This window comes from Lissotriton helveticus, chromosome 5_1 (genome assembly GCF_964261635.1).
Source record: "Lissotriton helveticus chromosome 5_1, aLisHel1.1, whole genome shotgun sequence".
In the NCBI taxonomy this organism is placed as follows: Eukaryota; Metazoa; Chordata; class Amphibia; order Caudata; family Salamandridae; genus Lissotriton; species Lissotriton helveticus.
In genome coordinates, this window is record NC_136065.1 from 1,509,647,174 (window position 1) to 1,509,668,691 (window position 21,518).

The 21,518-nt window shown below is 42.9% G+C and overlaps 1 pseudogene across 3 annotated transcripts; it reads right to left on the minus strand.

The window, feature by feature from the left end:
* Positions 1-1,533: 1,533 nt before the first annotated feature.
* On the minus strand, positions 1,534-20,561 carry LOC144755515 (histone-lysine N-methyltransferase SMYD3 pseudogene; annotated as a pseudogene). 3 transcript variants are annotated; one of them, XR_013594919.1, is made up of 2 exons: positions 20,541-20,561; positions 1,534-3,847 (listed from the first exon to the last, which is right to left on the minus strand). The product of XR_013594919.1 is annotated as a histone-lysine N-methyltransferase SMYD3 pseudogene, transcript variant X1 (transcript). The 3 variants fall into 3 exon arrangements; XR_013594920.1 differs by lacking the exon at positions 20,541-20,561 and adding an exon at positions 19,847-20,051; XR_013594921.1 differs by lacking the exon at positions 20,541-20,561 and adding an exon at positions 19,768-20,040.
* Positions 20,562-21,518: the final 957 nt, after the last annotated feature.

Here is a 21,518-nt window from a genome sequence, read left to right on the forward strand (position 1 = left end):
TTGGTGAGTGGTAGTGAGGGAATTCATGGAAAAGGTGGAAAGACTGTTTCACCGTGTGCGACCAGTGCTTGGACAAGCCCTGGCTGGGAGTGTTAACCCCCCCCCCCTGAAGTTCGGGTGTAGTGGATCCCCTGCTTCTGCTTATTATTTACATTTGTAGTGCGCTACTGTTACCAAAAGATGTCCTGGGGCTAATAACCATCTGCCTGCAATGTGAGAGAGGGATCCGGGGTTGGGAGAGGAGAGAAGAGAGGGATGGAAGGAAGGGGGTGAGAGGAAAGGGGCATGGGTAAACTGCTTAACTCTGCACAAGACCGCCACGGTTTGAATGCACCCTTGCTACTCCCGGCCATGGCCAGGTGAGCTTCTAATGTGGCAGCACGTATTCCTGCGGATTGGGAGGCCCTTCACAGAGGTTGACTAGACATCTTTTTTGATGTTAATTGCTGTATTTTGGTTATAAACTGGTACTGATGGGGTGAAATCTTTCCTCAGTATAACTGTGTTTAAAAGAAATTCTAAATAATAAAGCAATACTACCCCAAAATACGCAGAATCACAGAACATTATTTACATGTTCTACTCACACAATTTAGTCAAGCCTGTCGCATAATTTGGACCTCACCTTCCTCATAACCTAGAGGTTTCGAAATTTTTGTCAGGAGGGGGTCCTTACGCTTGAAAATGTTGACAGGGGGGTCTCGACATCCAAAAGTTTGAAGACCTCTGCTCTAGACTCTCAACCATGAACCTCTACTCACACACTCTCTGCAATCAGTACTCTTCACTACCCACTGTAAATCTTCACCATCTATTCTGGTCCACCAAAATGTCTCTCTCAACTGCCTTTAGTCAATGTTTGGCCCAAATGACCCTCCTGGGCCAAAAGAACTAATTTGGATTTAACAGTCTGTGCATTATCACTTTGTGGTAGCACAAAACATGGGATAAGGCACAGGCTGTCAGACTATGGAGAGGCATTTATTAAACAGCATCGTGAGGTGGTCCATTGACTTCCAGCGGCAACTGGCAGCTTTACAGGCCCACACAGTACCGAACATTGGAACCCCACTGAATGCTGGAACTTTAACAGAACAGCCCACTACCATGGCAGCAAGCTAATATGTGGTTAATAACTTACAGCCAGATAAGCAACATATCACCTACTTTGAGAAGTAGGCCACATCTGTGTTTTCCATATAAACTTGAATGCTATCCAGTACAGTCTAACAGAGATTAATTTGTGTCAACCATTCACTTTTTTTAAATGTCTCTATCATATGCTTTTGAATGTTAGCAAAAGGATGAACAGATGAAATCATGACAGACTTAATAACACCATTGGAGTATGCAGGGCCAAAACTGTTCTCAGCTTCCTCTGTATGATCTGTTCCCTGCTTCCTGTGCTCTCTAATTGGCTGCTCTATTTAGTTAGTCCTCCACTTGATTTTAGCAAGCTGAAAAGGGGCCAGTTTGAGTCAGAAATAAAATCAAGACATTATATTTCCTTCATGGACCACACTGAGCAGGAGGGATTCTTTCAGCCTTTATTGTCATCACAGTTACATTAATACAAACACCCACATTTCTCTATAACGCAAGCAAATTACAGTTTCAATTTTGAACAGTTTAATTGACAATAAGCCATGTTGCTGCAGCAGAGACATCCATTTCAACTAGTTAGTCACTCTATACGGATGTATTACCCCCTCCTTCTCTTCCTCCTTCATTCTCTACCTATTCAAAATCTATGCCACATGAGCATTCCTACGTGTTGGAAGTGTACTCCAAAAACAATTTATTTTCATTGAGATAGCTCTACCTAAGAGCAATGCCACACTAAGCAAAAGCAAATCACATGTAATGCCCAATTTTAAGTATCTATATAATGTAACAAACGAATCCACAAAGGGAAGAAGGTCCTAGGGACAGTTTACTGACCAACTCACAGATGTAATCCCCAATTCAAATTATATCCATTACAAACAAATCTGGTGGTCAAAAGAAGGGGCAAAAGGGGAGCATAAAGACTAGTTACATACCACACAAAAAGAGTACAGAACCCCAACAGATATGCTTAATAGACAAGAAAGCGACCTTTACGAAATGGTCGGACTTCCATCAACTGCCAAGAGAGGCCAGTGTCATCACTTGGATATCCTTCCTACTACAACACCTCTTGATCACAAAGGGGAAAGATGTGGTTCGGATTTCGTATGGATCACTAAAATCACAACAAAAGGAAGTACAGAAGGAAAGTGAAAAGAATGACCAATTTGGTCACTTATTTCAAGGATATAAACATAGGATATCTATTTGGTTGGGTGATGGAAAATATTTGTGCAATTCTAAGTATCACCATTGTTCTTTACCTCGTAAATATGCACAGCTGAAGAGATGAAAAAACATGTGTTTAGTCGCCTTGTTAACATCCTGGTATCTTCATCAGTAATTGTGTCATTGGATGTTCTTTGCCATAAAATATTTTCATAATACCATATGCTTCTTGAAACACAGACATAGATTCAGGGAACTTGGCTTGCTGCATTAGTAATGAGCCCATTTTCATCATATGCAGTGCTTGCGAAGCATTGATTCCTGAAGTATATTGTCTAAGGGGTTCCAGAGCTCTGTATCCATAGCGCAAAGCTTCTTCCGGTAAATTGAGTATCATGCAGGCCTCCATAGCATAAGTCAGTATTTTTAGCTGATAGATGTTCTCGTCTGGAACTAGTCCAGTGTTCTTCTCTAATTGAGCCCTGCACAGAGCCAGGCTCTCCCTCCACTGTTTCTTTGATTGTAGTTCAAGCACTTTTGATAGGCAGTCCTTGGTCTTATTCGAAGCTTGTCTGTCACCTGCCAGCATCCTCTCATCATTGGCATGTGTCTGACACAGACGACAGTCACATTCAAAGCAATATTTGACCTTGAGCTGATTCTGCCGTTCTACTGTGAGCATCAGTTGGTCAATATAGGTAATAGTAAGCTCCTCTCCTGCCTGAATCTTTCTGATTGCCCGCAAGTGGAGGTCGCGTCCTATGAAAATGGTCGTACAGTTTGGCTCACAACTGTGGTTGAGAAGAGACATGGTTGGATACAGACCAACTGCAACACCTAGCAGTTCTCCATTAACAACTGAGCAACGGTTGCAGGTCACTTTCGCAAAGAGGTCAGGAAGGTTTATATCAGCGAGGAACTGGGAGGGATCTGAGATTTCTTCTTTCAGATACATCTCTAACATGTCTGCAAATAATTCAAACTCATTTTTATATTCTTTGCTTATTTTTCCAAAATTAGACTCAAGTTCAGACACAGAATAGAGCTCTTCTGAAGGACAAGGTGATTTTCGATTCATCTTGAAGACAATCTTGCCAACAAGCCTGACCGTGTCAGTGTCAAATTTAGACTTGGCACTCTTTAGACATTTGCACTCTCTCTTGTGGTCAAGCCAGGCTTCTGTCTGGCATGCTTTGCTACAGTATTTGGCAAACTTGCACTGAGAGCACTGAAGGAGTTTTTGTGTAGTGTGCAGGCAGCACTCGCACACTAGTCCCCTTCCTTGCTTGTTGACAGTGTAGGCAAAAGGCTCAGCAACATACAGCACTTCTCCGGGTGACATATGCACAGTAGCCCGTAACCCATTTCCTTTGCCAACACTCTGAAATTTCTCCATCTTGCGCGTCATAGTAGGGAACTGGCTCATCATCAAATTGTGATCTGCTGAAACTAGGGACCAGACTGTCTGAAGAGGGCGTGAAGCTTTCCTTTTCTTCTTTTTCAGTGACGATCACTGTTATGTTTGAGTGTGAAAGCTCAATGAACAGCAACAATCTTCTGGACACTTTTGCTGTGAATAAAGACAGATAATAAGTTACAATTGCTTACTGGCCACCAAGCGTCATGACACTGAAATTGATGATGAAATTATACCCTACACTGATTACTACTATCTAGTAGGATTACTTAATGCAGCAAACAATAGGCTATGGTTGTATGTTAGAATATCAGAGTTAAAAATATTGAAGTACAAGAATATCAACTGCAGCATTTCAACTACCACAGCATTGTGAATGTAAGAATATGATGCAGCTGATAAGCAGCTAGATCCTTTGAGATATATATATATATATATATATATATATATTTATATATCTAAACAGATTGTGAGACATTTTGGGTAACTCTCACGAATTGACGTGCGCTAATCACATATTAAAGAGTCATGACATTTAATATGTGATAGAACTTAGTTACTGCATCATAAAAGCATACAGATACATTTTGGAATAGATGGAATCACATGCATCAAATAATATAGGTTCATAGTTTAATCAGTTTTAGTTGCTATTTCAATGTGTATTAAAAGTAAAAGTGATGTACTTAGGTGCTATAATATTACTAACCATTCTTATCGAAATAATGATGGGTGTGAAGAATTAATGTAATCTAACGTGATTTAGTAAAATTACAAGTGATTTTGAAAGGTTTCATTCTGAATTTTATCATTGCATATGTGAAAATGTGCACCGAAAATGACAAGAGTAAAAGTGGTGCTGCATTTTCATATTTAGTACAACTGTTCAGAAACCTTCATATTATGATCTTTATATATTTACTAATGTAAATCATTTGAAACGATAATATTTTATGATTTAAAATGATTGTATATGTTATTACTATGAAAATGCAGTAATGTTGCATACTTACATGTGATTTCTGAAATTCAATAAAGAACAATAATCTGAATATAAGCTGAAAGAGTTTTAGAATACTTATTTCCTTTTATGAAACGTATATATCTGTTGTTTTATGTTCTTCACATCTTAAATTGACTTTCTTGTAGGCCTGCTTTATTCCCTATTCTGTGCTCCCTTACACTTGAGAGAAAGTTTAATAAATTTACTATGTGAAGTGAGATTGTGTTTTATTGTAGGAGTTCTCACTTAATTACCAGGACTATTTGCTACAATGTTGACACTCTGGGAACATTTGCTATGGGAAACTGTCTTCTTGAACTCGTTCATGTGCCTAATGCTAAAGTATCATTATTCAGTAGTTCACATGTCCCGGATGCTCTGTCAAAGTATGTGCTTTGCACCACCCCTTTCTATAACATGTGTCTTCTTTATGTCTCACGACAATCATCTTACATGGACTGACAAGTGGACTGAGTGGTCTGACACGATGATGTTACTAAGGAGGTGTCACAAACGGAACTACAGGAATATAGTATACATTGACCTGGAGGGAAGAAGCACATTTTTAAGGGGAGCGGAAATACAGCATATGCGGCAGAAGATGATTTTTACAGATTTGGCAGAACTTGCTTACTTTCTGAATTAGATACTGCCTTTCAGAACTTTGCAGATTTCATGTGCCTTCCTATCGGACTGATGCATGCACTGTGAGTGACATATGTGGACTCTTTCTCGGTGGGACACTGTCTATTAGCTTCTGCAGTACCAATAAGAGAAGGGAAATATCTTTGTGAGATTAAGGGTTGCGGTTGTTACAAGTGTTATCAGTGCACGAGGTGTAATTGTATCAGCCTGAGTGAGAACGCGCTGGTTGAGGTTTCACTTGAAGCGTATGTTAAATAGATTAGATCATTGTAACTGGTTAGAGTTCTTGAGTGAAAGGACCTATAATTTCTATAGAGGAGCAGACAGAGTTTATTAAAAATAGCTTGCATTGTGTGAGGATTTTGCTAAGAGAAAGTGCACGCTAAAAGGATTGTAAAGGAGGGGTAGCCGCTGCACGGAGTGAGACTGATGTCACAGTGTGCTGCGCTGGTATTGGTCGGTTGGTGTAACGCCGTGCTGTTATAAGTTGACTACGTCATACTGTGCCGTGCTGGTATTGGTTGAGAAAGACAAACAAGCAAGGGTAGTCTAAAATAATTTGTGGGGAATCATTTCTGAAAGACAAAATTGAATTAGACATAAATGAAAATCCTGAAGAATTTGAAAAGTTTGATTGAGGGAGATGTGCCCGTACCCATTAAAGGAGGAGTACCGATATCAGCTGAGGGTACATCAGCATTGTATATGTCACAAGAATGAGGATATCACACATGTACATGGCTTGAACATTGGATGAAATACACTGAGAACAATAGTCCCTTAGCTTTTTCACAATATGCAACATTTAATGTTAAGATGAATTAATATTTGAGTAGACAATTGTATGAGATTAAACCACCTCCTAAACCCATGCAGTTTGAAGCACTTGGTGAATGGGAGCATATAGCTCATTAAAAAAAACAGAAATATCAGGGAAGGTACAAGAACACCCTGAATAGATGAACTTGAGGCCAGATGGAATGTACAATAAAAGGCTTGGAGAATTGTCATAGTAGAGGGAACTAGAATGTATCCTGTACTATTTGCAGAGAAAGAGGGTGAAGGGAAGTGTAAAAAAAAGAAAAAAACACCTTGAGGTGACAAAAAGACTAGCTTTGGCTGGAGATAGGGACAGCTGTGGCTGTGCAGGTACGAGCTTTGGGGCTGGGTGGGGGTGGGGGTATTTTGACTGAAGATGATGAGGGAAATGTTCTTATTTATTTAATGTTCCCTCGTCATCGTCCGTCGAAATCCCCCCCACCCGGCCCCACCGCTCTTACCTGCACGGCCCGGGGCTGGATAGTGATGATAAATTAGATTTCTAATTTCTAAATGAGTTATTGCAAAATCGTCTACCACCTTATAATGAAAGTCAGTCTCCGAATTTGAGAAACTAATTTCTGTGAAAAATTCCTGATGTGTCTTTCAAACCAATGGGAAGTAATACCGAAAAATCAAATTCTACTAATCAGACTGTTCACAATGCGCCAGATGCATTAACTATACCAGTAACTATAGGTCATGTAGTCAGTCCCTTGATACCAGCCAAGTAGTGGAGGAAATCAGGCACTTTATCTATCCTTACTGGGATAAATGGTCCAACCTCTACTCCAATGGGTTTGAGATTGAGGGAATCTACACAGACACCGTTGGTCCAGACACCAGTTTATGTTTCTAGTGACACGAATGCTGGTTCAAATATACATTCCATGAAAAAACAAAGAGAGTCCACACTTTACCTGTAGAAAAATGATATCCTTTCAAGATTGGTTCTAAAGTGAGTGGCTAGAAGACTGTAGGTTTTCTTAAGGATGTATAGGAAAACAGAATGTTTTGTTAAAATAACCCCAACCCACCAAAAGGTCCCTTAGTGGCATCCTTCATTATGGGGTTCTTCCCGCCCCGCAGCGGGACGGGCGTGCTGCGACTGACGAAGACGTGGGAGCACTTATTATTTAGATGATACTATCTGTTGGTGTGAGAGTGGAAGGGTTAGAAGAAATGTAGTGAGTAAAAAAATACCTGGCTGTGTTTTATACTACATTTTAATACTCCCTATAGCTGGTATTAGTAAAAATGGAGAGAGGAGGATGTATGTTATAATGGGCTGTTTCCTCCCTGGTCTACATATTTCAAGGCCTTTCCCTTGGCTTCTCTTCAGGACCAAAGCGGTTGATCCCTACACCACTCTACAAGAAATCAAGGTCGGTTGATCCCTACACCACTCTACAAAAATCAATGTAGTCTGCATGATCAATGTCAGTGAATTGTGTGCATATTGTAAAACATGCACACACTACTTTTGGAGCCAAACTAAAGCTCCATGAGCTTTTTACACTGGAGGGGAGGATCATTTGCCCTTGCGCCAGTTTCAATTCTTTATTATGCACCCAAGCAATGCCTACCCTAACCCTACTCATCGGAGCCACAGGTAGGCATTGCTTGGGTGAGAGAGCAGCTTTAACAACTTCCGAGCTGTGTACTCGGGGGTGCGGGGGGGCCTCTGATCATAGGCGCTCAAAATACCTGCCGCGCACCGCACAACGGGCAGCAGACACTAAAAAGGGAAGCCAGAAACCCCTACAGTGAGCAAAAAGAGCTGCCATTGAGAGCCCCATGTGACGTGGCAAGACAACCCAGGTGACGAACAGCAGCAGTGGTGGGCAGAGCGAAAGCACGAGACAAGCTACAACAGGTGCAGCAAAGGTCATAGGGGCACTCAGCAGCCAAGGACACCCCAGACCATACAGCTAATCCCACAGCAGGAACTGTAACCCAGGACCATGAGTCAGGGCCAAGCTGAAGGGCGGGAGGCAAACAACGTCACTACAACACAGAATTAGAGTGGATATTAGACAGCAGCAGAGCAGTGGACGGGCTCAGAAGAGAAATAGCGCAAGGTTCAATAAGAGGGACAAGGAGACCCCCGCTCTTTGGCAAGGCCAGGACTAAGTGCGGTAAAGAAATTAATTGCAGAAACCTCTAGCTGGTAAAAGAAGCCACAGGTCCGCAACCGGGAAAAGCCACAGCACAAGCAGAGACTAAACCCTTGAGTAACCAAATGCACTGAAGAGAGAACAAGTTCAGTGGTGCGCTACCTTGGAATGCGCATATACCGAAACCCGTCAGATCTGTTAGATGGCAATTTAGGCAAACAGGGGTGTGGAATTTTCTAAATAATCTACGTGTCCAAGGGACAAAATGCCACTGAGATCTACATGTCCTGTAAAATCCACTTGTCCCACCTACTCCCGTCCCACATCAAACATAAGGGCTCCAGCTGTCTATATTTATCTGTAAAAATCAGTAAAAATGGAAAGCAGGGAGCCTTAATTAAAAAGAAAACTTTAGTTTGGTTGAAATAAAATATTTGCCTAAGATCACACAATTTAAGCATGGAAGCTATAGTTTTAAATGTATCAAGCCAGGACACAAAGAGCATCTAAATAGTTCCGGACTGTCAAGAATTCTGCAGCATCACAAATAGCAGATAACTACTGTAAATAAACTCTGCACTCAAGCAGGATTTTGCACAGTCACATATATTGCAACCAGTATTTACTTAGCTCACTGTTTAAAGAAAAAAATCATGATCACTAATAATGAACATCTGTCGCCAACAAGCCACACCTATCCAGAATACTGGACTATCCCAGAGCATGTAGAAATATCACAAATAACGGACAGTCATCACAAACATATGATTCAAGTAAGACTGTAGAGATACAATGACCAAAAGAATCCTGAACTATGATTAAATAATATAACGTGAACGTGCATTTGCAGAGCTATTTGAGGCAGAACTGAAGTGCATTGCAGAGCTATTCATAGAGGTCCAGTCCCCCTTTTTCACACAAGAACAGTCAGTCAGACTGATCTAGTTGTGGTCATTGTCAGAGCTCTGCATATCTATTTGTATAAAGTAGCCCTTATCAAATGAACACACTACCATATTTGAACTCCTGCCAAGACGTGAAATCTGCATTATCTCTTCTTCTTTAATGCTAGTGCCCTTCATATCTCCCTCACCACCTCCCGATTTCACTTGTTTCTAATATTCCTGCCGAGTTATTTTAAGACATGACTGATCTTGCATATGACCTTGAAACTCACTGAGAGTGCAAAAAAAGTCATTCTTTTATTAGAAATGCAGTTTAATAGCGCAAACTCTACATGAACGTATTGGAGAGCTTTAGATGAGCGCCAGTTACATTACTAAAAGGACACGTTCATTTATTTCTAAGTGTAGCACTGTTGGCAGCTGCACGAGATATATATGTGAACTTATGCATAGCCTGCAGAGGGGACATTATTCTGGCAGACGCCAATACAATATTAAGGCGATCATTGTAGTCGTCAAAGAGAAAAACAAAGTGGCTGCTAGAGGTACATCAGGTGCCTCCCTGTGACCCGCCTTAGGCATTCTCTGCTACACTTGGAGCGCGGCGCGGCTGAAGTTGCTAAATTAAGTAAAACAATTGTGGCTCACTGTGACAGTTGCCCTTATACTCAGTCAGGCAGCGCCATTCCGACCACATAGGCACACGCCTGCAGTTAACTTTAATCCAATGTAGATCACGCTCGATATCACTGCATGCTTTTCTTTCCGTCGCGTCTCCACCTTCACTTACTTTCTCCTACTGAGGTCTTTAATCTGTTACTTTCCCCCCCCCAGTGCAGAGCTGCCTCACTTTATCGGGACGGAACATTATGCTGATTAATTGGCCAGCCAAAACACAAGCACCCTGGAGATGGTGGAATTGAAGAGCCTTTTGTGACCTTTTGCGATGGAGGGAGCGTTCTTCAGCAGAAATACTGATTAATAATCCCGGTCACAAAGAGCTTTGCACCTTCAGCATTAGAACAGGGAGGCGGCTATTGCTTTCCAAAGTCAAAAGTCGTTTTAACCCCCCGCATTCAGTCTGAAGTCCCAGCACTGATGTGGTGCAACTTTATATGTGCAGTGCTCATGCTGCCCGCAATTAACTTACAAGGGAACAGCTAAGTGTCTTTTTACAATTATGAAAGGTACACTGCAGCGACGATGCGGAGGCACCGCTGCAGCTTAAAAAAAATGCGCACAACGGGCTAAATTAATCCCGAAAAATAGCAGTGTTAAGAGCCCGCGCTTTCTGCACCCACAATGACGCTGCATTAGCGAAGGTCCGTCAGCAGGCAGACATTAAAGTTCTATTACAATGTTTCAGTGCCATCTGTATGCAAGCAGGGAATAACAACACTAGCAGTGCTATGGGGGGGGGGCGCTTTGGCAGTGCTTTAATTTTACCTCAAATGTAATCATGGCCCCGCTCGCGGCGTCCCGAAGTTAAACTGCTTGCTGAGAGTAATGACGTTTCACTAACTAGCCAATCACTGGCTAGAGCCCAGTGAAGTCATGAGCTGCTAGCCAATCAGAGGGCTTCAAAGGCTCCAAAGGCTCTCTGCAAGCGTTTATGATTGGCTGTGAGCCCTAGAGTGCCCACAGCCTATTTTATTTACGTGATTTAATGTCTACTTGTCCGTTGGACAAAATAGACATTAAATCTTGTTGCCCAACAATAAAAACAACATGGTTCGGGCGTCGGGCGATAGGATTCCCCCACCCCTGGGCAAAGCCATAACAGCAGTCTGGTCCCAAATGGCCTTTTGGACAACTCTGCCACTGTCAGTAACGGGAAGGGTAGCACTGGCAAAAACTGTAATCCTTCCTAGGCTTTTATACTACTTCACAAACCTCCCATTACACATTCCCCCATCCCTTTTCTGCCCCTTAGAGAGACTAATCAGGGATTTCTAATGGGGTAGCTCTGTGGAAATTGCAGGAATTACTGTTAGCATAAGCTGAAGCCATTTTGTTTATGGCATTCATTTGCATTAGCCATGTGTTAGCCATGTGATTCTGACGTCCTAACTGTTGCCTGCCTTCCTATTCTGCTTGAGTCATCAACTGTAGTTAACTCCTTCAGTACTGTGCCAGAGCACTGCGCATGCTCAGAAAGGCCTGTAGCTGCTAGAATGCACCTGCTTTAGAATGTAACTGTCAGGCTGTTGCAACTGACTAGGCTGTCCTATGTCTCCTCCCACGTTGCTGAGTAAGAGGTTTTTGTCTGCCCATGTTAGTCGATAGTTATTCTTGTATATGCTTGTACCGCCTCTTTGAGTCTCCATGCTTATTCAGCAACAAACAAGGTCTGTCGCCATACGTCAGAGTGAGGGAATAGTCTTGTCACACAGCTTGCTTGTGTTAGTGCACCATGCAGTTGATGCCCTTCTGAACCAAACAAAAACACAACACTTAACTAGTGCTCGTTTGAAAGGTTAAGAATTGACACTTTTGGCCCCTCATATCACATTGAAAAGAGGTTCGACCCTAAACCCTGCTACACTCTTGCCTTTTTCAGCTACTCAGCCTCAGTTAGAAGAGTCACATGACTGTATATTCCTTATTGAAGAGCAAACAAAGGGTCATGTTGACCTTCAAGATACGCCCCTTTCTAGTGTTGACGGGGAACTGTGGGTTGATGGGTCTTGCTTGAAATTGTCCGGTGGCACCAGTGCTTAATTTGTAAAATATTTAGTGCAGGGGTTCTCGACAGGAGGACACTAGAGCTTGCACCATCCAATGCCCCTGGCAGCACTGCCAATGACAGCACCAGCACACTACTAATCATCACACTCTTAAAAGTGTGGCAATTCATACTATTACAGGCCCCCAAAGCTATAAGAATGGATTTGGAGACAAATACTAATAATTGGAAACTTGGATTGAAACATTAAAAAGAAGTTGCTGTGCTCGTACCTAAATTGGCAGACACCACTACCATGTGGCAGACAGTCATAAGCCCCAGTACTGGCAAATAAGTGCCGGTGCTGAGCACCGGAAAGCACAGGCACAAATTAAACACTGGGTGGCACAACATCCGCTGCTTATGCAATTACAACACTTCAGACTGTATTTGAGACAGTTCGCATTCCACAGAAGTCAGCCCAGGCAGCTGAATTGATAGCGCTTACAAGAGCATGTGAGCTTAGCACTGATCTGTTTGTTAACATCGATACCGACAGCCGATATGCTTTTGGAGTGGCTCACGATTTTGGGCTCCTTTGGAAGGAAAAAGGCTTCCTTACATCACACGGGACACAAATAGTGCATGGGGAATTAGTACATAGTCTCCTTACTGCTTTGACACATCCTAAGAAAATAGCGATTGTTAAGTGTAGCGCACACAAGAAAGTGATTGATAAAATAGGACAGGGCAATGCCTTTGTGGACTACACAGTGCGTGAGACTGCAATGCAGCGAAGCACTATATCTATGTACATGGTTAAGTCTCAGGCTGAACGATGGCATGATGCCAGGCAAGAGGTACTGGACATGCAGCGATATGCCTTGGCTGATGAATTAGATCAATGGTATAAGGAGGGAACATTGGATGATGAGGGCTGTTGGAGGACTAAAGACATGACCAAGTGGAAATTGCCCACAACCTACTTACATCCTATGATTCACATGGCACATGGGCCAGCACATGTTGGAGCATCCTCAATAGCATAACTACTTATGCAGGCTTGGGATCATCCAGATATTACCGGCACAGCTAAAAAGATAGTCCAATCTTGTCTGATTTTTCTCCACTATAATCCTGGATAGAGAACACTAACTCCAACGGAAGGATTTGCAATACCAACTGCACCTTTTGAGGTTCTGCAAATGGATTACACCCAGCTAGAATGCTGTAATAATTTAAAGTATGTCATAGTGGTGGTATGTGCCTTTAGTAAGTGGATTGAGGCATACACCACGAAAGATAATACAGCTCTTACTACAGCAAAGGTGCTCCTAAAGGAGTTCTTCCCCAGATTCTGTTTGTCGAGTTTTTTGGATTGACAACGGACCTCATTTCATTGGACAAGTTGTTGAGTATGTTTTGAAAGGATTGGGGATTAAGCAGAAGTTTCATGCGGCTTTTCTCATGCACATCTCTGTAATGGCCTGATGCGTCACCTGCAGGACCTGAGGAAGTCTTCCCGGACCCTACGATCCCTGGTGCATCTAGATATCAGCTGCGACCCCGGAAAGGAGAAACTTCATTGTCAAAAAGACTGGTTGAGTCACCGTCCTGGGTTAGTGAAAGGCTGAGCTACAAAGGGAGGGGCCCTTGTAGTGATACTGTTCTCAACCCTCAGTGAAGAAATCAACGGACGCCCAGGACCTAAGGACTTCATCTGTTTTGTTTTCCAACATCGAGATGAATATGTCTGTGGAGAAGAGATCATCTGCTGCTAGAATCTGTGATCGAAAGACTATGTTTATTGTTGGACTTACTTCCATTGTTATCATCATTGCTGCGATAACATGGGTTATAGAGGGAGCAATTCCTGCTCGAAATCTACTGACTGTCACTGCTCCTGTCCCCATTGAGCACCATTATTACACTCTCTCTTATCATGAGCAGAAGCACGACAGTCCTATCTCAACAATACGTTTATTCACACCCACAATGCTACAAACATTACCAACTGTTGGGTGTGTGGAATGATGCCAGCTCATCAGAAAAAGGGAGAAACACCTTTTATTCCTCTGCCGTTTTCACACAATGGTTCTTGTCAGGCTTGGTTTGCACTACTATGGCCATCTGAAGTTGCTAGCATAACTTATACTGATGTAGGAAGACTACATTTTCAGCTAAATAAGATGTGTTACCCTGATGGGGAAGGAGATCCACTGGCTAAAGGAACTGTATGGGAAATGGAGGAGTATCGGCGAGGAAACTCCTCCTCACGTTATGTTTTCTCTAACACTCGAACAACCAAAAGAAATGGATCTCCTGTTATAGCTGTTACTAGAGCGCGAGCAGACCTATGTGTGAGCAGTATTGGTAGCATTCCTGTGGGGAAAAGTGATTGCACTAAAACACTAAACATAGTAGTTTTTTGTCATCACACAGCACATATTTTATTTGTGGAAGTAAAGGGTATTACCACCTACGTATTGGGTGGTCGGGTAGCTGCTACGTGTCCTTTTTATTACCACCTGTGTTTTTGGCTCCTACATCCTACCACAAAGACTATAAATTGTATAATGACATTTCTAAGAACCGATATAAGAGAACAATAAATTATGATGAGATGGATCAAACTGATACTGCACTGCAGCAGTATGTTGACTTTAATTTGGGACTATTCTTCTTTGTTAGTGCCGCCTTAAACAGTAGAAAAATAAGTCGCTTGACACATGCTGTAGAGGCTGTAACCAATCAGACAGCCGTGGCACTTAAAATACTCACGGAAGAACTACAAATTGCGAGAATTGTGGCGCTCCAAAACAGGATGGTCCTTGATGTGGTTCTAGCGGACCGTGGTGAAGCATTCTGCATCATTGAGAGCAGTTGCTGCGTGTATATCCCTGACAACGCCCCTTCAGTTTTTGAGGCAATTTCTAAATTACATAAAATAGCCGCTGAAATCCACCCGGAATCAGGGACATGGACTTGGACTGGATGGATCTGGACACTATTCTCTGTTTGGGGCTGGAAGTTATTATCCGCCTTATGTATATTTATTGCGATTCTGTGTTCCTGCTGCCTGTGCATCCAATGTGGCCCAATACTTTGTTCCCTATGTATTTCTACTTGCATTCCTTGGACATCAGTTAAACGTAATGTGCCGAAAGTACATACTCAACTAGTAACTGATCAAGAGATTAGCCAGTTGGTGCTAGTTAATATGGAAGATAATGTTCATGTATCCTCTGTTGCAGAGCGATGTCTTCAGCTAATGCTAAAAGGACTGTCTGTGGAAATCACAGGAATTAGTGTTAGCATAAGCTGAAGCCATTTTGTTTATGGCATCCATTTGCATTAGCCACGTGTTAGCCATGTGATTCTGAAGTCCTCACTGTTGCCTGCCTTCCTATTCTGTTTGAGTCATCAACTGTAGTTAACTCTTTCACTACGGAGCCAAACCACTGCGCATGCTCAGAAAGACCTGTAGCTGCTAGAATGCACCTGCTTTAGAATGTAACTGCCAGGCTGTTTCAACTGACTAAGCTGTCCTATGTCCCCTCCCACGTTGCGGAGTATGAGGTTTTTGTGTGCCCGTGTTAGTTGATAGTTATTCTTGTAGATGCTTGTACCTCCTCTTTGAGTCTCCATGCTTATTCATCAACAAACAAGGTATATAAACCCCATGGTCTCTGTATTCCTTGTACTATCTCATACAGTGCCCAAGGGTGCTGTATCGATGTAGTCCCACTCATGAGTGATTAATAAACATATTTTTTTTATACTCCCGCCTCTGTGCCAATCTCTATCTTGTTGGTTTAAGGACCAGTGGACTGATAAGGGTGAACCCCTGCAGCAGTGAGCCCCTAAAAAGGCTTATTTTTCCACAGATCAAGACATTGTGTGGCAATTAGAAAATTGTATCTACCAGTCAACCAAGGCGATTAGCGGTCCCAAATCTGGAACAGTATTACCTGGCTGCCCAACTGCAGTGGGTGGCCAGATGGATGGCAGACAGGCAAAGAGAAGATATGGCCACCACGCTCCCACCCGAGCAACTCCCATACCTGCGGAAGCTTTTCCACCCCTGTGCAAGAACTAAACCTCAATACTCATTACTGCAGCGGGAGGCACATAAATGCTTTCATAGAGTACTATAATGACCCGAGCATTCACCCCGTACACACCCGCCCTCGCACTAGAAGGAACCCCCAGGGGCAAAACAGTCACCTCAGCGACAGAATTACAGCACTGGCCGGAAGCAGGAATCCAAGATGTAGGAGATTTATACTGAGAAGGGGCGCTGCGTTCACACACTTCACATGTGGAAGAAGAGGAATTACCACCTAGACAATTCTTATTGCATTGTTCACTCATGGCAGCACTCTCAACCACGTTGGGGGACTTATCTGCGGAACCGGTCACACACCTTACCATGCAATATATACATATCATTGGTCAGGGAGGTCACTTGATCAAGTGGTTTGCAGCCTCATTACAGCACCATACAGCTGCTGATCTGACATCTCTAAGACATCATTTGGAAACTGAGATGAGCCGACAGTTTTCAAATTCAGAATGGCCCTCAATATTACAGAGCCCCACACACGTCTCTAGAAATATGCCTGTGAGCAGGATTCAATTATTTATTATGCACAGAGCATATCTCACACCAGCAAAGATTATCCAGTACTTCAAGCGCCAATACGCTCAATGCCCCAGATGTTCGCTCACAGATGCAGATCTATTACACATGCTCTGGGAATGCCCTGCTCTAACAGAAAACTGGAAAGCGGTAGCAGAGGATTTGGCCCACTGCACGAACAGAGTCCTCTCTCCAGAATGGCACACATACATATTACATATACCGCAGGGGACCGTAACAATAAGGTAACGTCCTGTTTCCTCGACATAGGGATTGTGGCAGCAAAAAGACTGACCACTAGAAAGTGGAAGGTTCCGCATCCCCCGCACATAGAAATGTGTAGAAGCTCTATGATCGTTTGGGCTAAGGCAGAGAGCATATCGCTTCATAGACAAGACACACTGGGGCGACGTAAGATCCCCATTGTCAATAGCTGGGATGTGATTCTAACTGAGTTGTCCCGTGTCCAAAACAGAGACGAACCCTCAACGCCCCCAGCAATAACGTCGACCCAATAAGTAAGAGAAAGGTTATTGAATTAGGTAAAAACAATTACACATGAAACAGCAAAGATTGAACAGACGGCAACAACAGGAGGCCCCCCTCGCAGCCCAACTAACACTATGATATAGTCATTGATTATGTACAAACATTCAAACAAGAGCCAAGGTGCCCAGGCGAAACCATTACAACCCAGAATAATAGCCAGTTTTTAAATCCTGTTATCGTTATATTTTCATCCCTATGCAAGGTTTACCCTGTTTTTATTTATAAATATAGGCGAAAAAAATGGAGAACAAGTTACACACACTTCTGAGAAAATTTACAGCTTTGAAAAAAAATGAGCAAAATGTTATGAATGTAATAAAGTGTTAAACATCACAAAAACGAGTTGTATGGCGAATGGAAGGGGGGGGAAACACGATGGTACTTTATGTTCATTAGATAGTCGATTTGATCAGCTGTGCTTTGTACGAAGCAACTATAATAAGCACCAACTGGATTTATATGAGAAATCAATGTATAACTTGATATAATGTGAAAATTAATAAAAACACATTGTTTTCTTTAAAACTTGGTCACACTTCTCAAGAAATTGATGATTGGCTTAGAGGTATTGAAACTTCTGTCAATGGAAAGGATGTAGGAAGTAATAAATAGAGCAATGCTTTGGAGTTGAAAAAAACTAGATTTCTTGATGTAGTGAAACTCAAGGTAGAGTTGGAGGATAATGAGTCGTGCGAGGATTCACAACAGAGCTTTTGTTTGACTGAACACTAATCAGTGTGCTGCACTGCGCATTTACCGAAGCTTTGCAACAGTCTTGGCTGAAATTGCTGTAGGTGTGCAGTGTAATGACCTTGATGCTTCTATTTGTGCGTCCTTTCGCATCGCACCACGAGCCATTTCCATGGGCCCCAACATCACTAGCACTTTCACTGCTGCTGGCTTTTTACATGTAACCACCAATTGGCCCATCTCTAATGGGAGGACAGAGATTGAGGTGTAGGAATGGGTTGACGGTAAGCTGAAGGCTGCACCTCTGCCCATTCGTTCTTATTTAGGGATCGGCGAGCACCAGTGCAAGTGTGTAACGGGCCATAGTGCAAGCATGAGATTGAATGACTGGAACAGTCTTGTATATTGCAACAGCCGCTCAATAAGGAGCATCCGGGCGCTGTGAGCTGGGGGGAGATAGCAAGTGGCTTAAATATTGAAAAGATGCATTTTTAGCATTTTCTCGAATGTGTCCACAGTAGGATATGAGCCTGTGGGATATGGGCCCTCTGTTGCCTTCTATGGCTGAGTAGTAAAACATCCATAACTGGGGTGCAGAGGGCTCTTTAAAAATGTGGTTCTTGGTGCCACTGCATCCATGAGACCACTGCAGCATCACACACCAGCACGGTTGATAGACCCCAACATCCTCCTAGTGATATTATTTTATGTAATGTCGCTGCTGTCATGTCATTTAATTTTATATATGTAGCTTCTATTTGTTCTGTTATTTCATGTTCTGTTATGTGATATGTAGCTGCTGTCCTGTTATTTCATGTTATGTAATACGTAGCTGCTGTCTGTTCTGTTAGGTAATATGCAGATGTTGTCCTGTCAGTTCATGTTATATTATGGAATGTAATATGGTGCTGCGGTATGTTATGTTGTTCCGCTCCTGTTTATGTTATGGAAGGTTTCTCCTGTTTAGGTTATGCTATGCTGCTGGTATCTAAGGTATGTTGTGTAGCTGCTGTCTAGTTATTTTATGTTGCTACTCTCTGTGTTATATTATGTTGCTGGTGCTATATCCATTTTTGCTGGCTCTATATCTTATAGCTGCTGTCTGTTATGCTATTTTATAATTTATTATGTAACATGTAGATGCTGTTTGTTATGTTATTTCGTGTTTTGGTATGTAATATTTAGCTGCTGTAATTTATGTTGTGTAGCTGCTGTTTATATTATGGTTATGTTGCTCCTGCCTATATGTAATGTTATGGTGCTGTTGTTTGTTAATATTATGGTTATGTTGCTCCTGCCTATATGTAATGTTATGGTGTGGTTTGTTTATATTATAGTTATATTGCTTCTGCCCATATGTAATGTTATGGTGCTGTTGTTTGTTTATATTATGGTTATGTTGCTCCTGCCTATATGTAATGCTAAGTTGCTGTTGTTTATGACATGCTATGTAGTTGCTCTATGTAATTTTAAGGTATGTAATATGCAGTGGTTGCTTTTTATATTGTTAAGCTATTTTAGGTAAGATGAACCTGCAGTGTGCCTTATGGTATGTTGCTACTGTCTATGTAACACTACTGTTCAAGTTATGTTATGTAGCCACTATCTTTAGTCTCGTGTAGATAGATACTTGTCATATGATGCAATATAAGTGCCTATTTTGTCTTATTTGCATATCTGTTCAGCACAATTTACCGAATATCTATGACATAAAAAATATTATTAATATTATTCAACCTCTGTCCGAACAGTTCACGAAAACTGACTCCTGGCGACAAAATGTCATTTTTGAGTCGGGACGGAAGAAACAAACTTGCAGGCGCCCTGGTTGGTTCCTCCTTCCTTCTGCCTAGAGCTCCCGTCCCTTGACCCTCATCCCACCTCTCGCGAGCGTTTATTTATTTATTTATTTATTTATGCATTTTTATATAGCGCGGACTTTACCCGAAGGCGTCAGAGCGCTTCACATTAGGAACAGACATGAAACATAATGAGAAACATTACAAAAGAACAGATTGCAAAAACATACGTTACTTACATAAGGTAATAGTGAGCAAACAAAATACATGAGGTAGTAAAGGTAATAGTGACAATCGTTCTCCGCGTTCTCCGCTTACCTTCCTGCTCCCCCGCCGCCTTCACTCGCTGACCTCCGCAGGGCTCTCCCGTCTTCTGCCTGATCTCACCCGCGTTCACCAAACTTGTTTCATGCAGAAGAAACGAAACTTACGCCGGTATCTTCTAACGAAAATTGTTGCTGCAGTGGTTTCGATTTCCTTTCTCCTCAGGCAGAAAAGAAACAAGCATCGCCAACGCTAATAGGTGTGGCTCTTGTTTGAGAAAAAAAAGGTTTTACAAAGCGCCTCACGTCACTAACGTGTGACATGATTGTCTACTGACGGCAGCGGCGAAGCGAAGGTGCCAAGCGCCATAATGCAAAGAGAATGAGCCCCAGTGCCCAATTAAGATAGTAAAAATACAGCCATAATGTCACACTAAATGTATAACTTGAGGCGCTCCGACGCCCTTAGGGCTTTTGTACTTCATAAACTTCCAAGAATAAAAATAAAATGCCATTCTAGGTGTCTCACCCTCTTCTCTGCCTCTCCACTGTCTCTCCGCCATCTTTCATCTCCGCCTTTCTCCCATTCGAGTAGTCATAAATCAGGGCCGGTCCTAGAACTTCTGGGGCCCCGGGCGAAAGGGAAGATGTGAGGCCCCTCTAATTTGCATGTAAAATCCAGTCGCGGCTAGCATGACTCGCGGGTGGGAGGTCTCGCAGGGGTTATTAAAAAAATTAAATAAACTTACCTTCCCAGGTCTCGTGTCATCTCTGCTCCTGACCTGCTCTCTTTTTTTCCTGCCTCTGGCAGGAACAGGAAGCAGGCAGCCTCCCTCCCCAATGGCAGCATTGTGATTGGTTGGGACGCTGACCAGCCAGGCGCCTATGGGGAGGCCGTTTTCTCCATGTAGGGTGCATTGGTGCCTACATGAAGAAAGGCCAGAGTGTGCATGACTGGTTAGGTCGGTCCCGGAGGGCCGACCAAACAGTCAGCACCCTTAGCAGGGGGCAAGGCACTACTCCCCTGCCCTAAAGCAGACCCGCCTGCCCCCAACCAAAAACTTCTGCTTTCTCGCAGTGTGAGTAGCAGAAACATAAAATGGTAGTTTTTGCATTTTATATTTCTGCTTTTCGCTCTGCGAGAAAGCAGTGGCGTGACGCTCCTCTGCCCTAGTGGAGTCACTGAAGTATGCCCGAGCAGATGACATTTGCGGCGGAAGTCGCTGCGGCCACGAGGCGCCCCATGCTGAATTGCCGCTCCTCTCCTTTCACAAAGTGAGCAAGTGCCTGCTGTTAAAGTAATTCAAGAATAGGTGTGTAGTAATGCCTTGAAATAGCGAAGCGACGCCCTTCAGATGTACACTAAGCAGACCAGAGTCACTGCCTGCATGCGCCACAGTCGGAATCCGTACTGACTCAGACTCATCTACGGCCGTGGCCCAAGACCGTAAGTACCAGGCACTGTGAGCCTGTGTGTGTTTGTAATGGACAGTGATGGTGCCAGTGCAGCGCACAATCACATCAGGTAGCTGCAGTCGTTCCTGCCGGTGTTACTTTAAAGTTGTTACTCTGTAGAGTGACATAGGTGGATTTATCCGATCGAATGTATATATAAATGACACCTGTTCATGTTGTTGGGCCCTCTCTGACATAGGTCCGTCCCCGTTCCCAGTTGGCCCAGGTCACTCACGTGATGTCAGAGGCCCCGAGTTTGCCAGCGGGGAGGG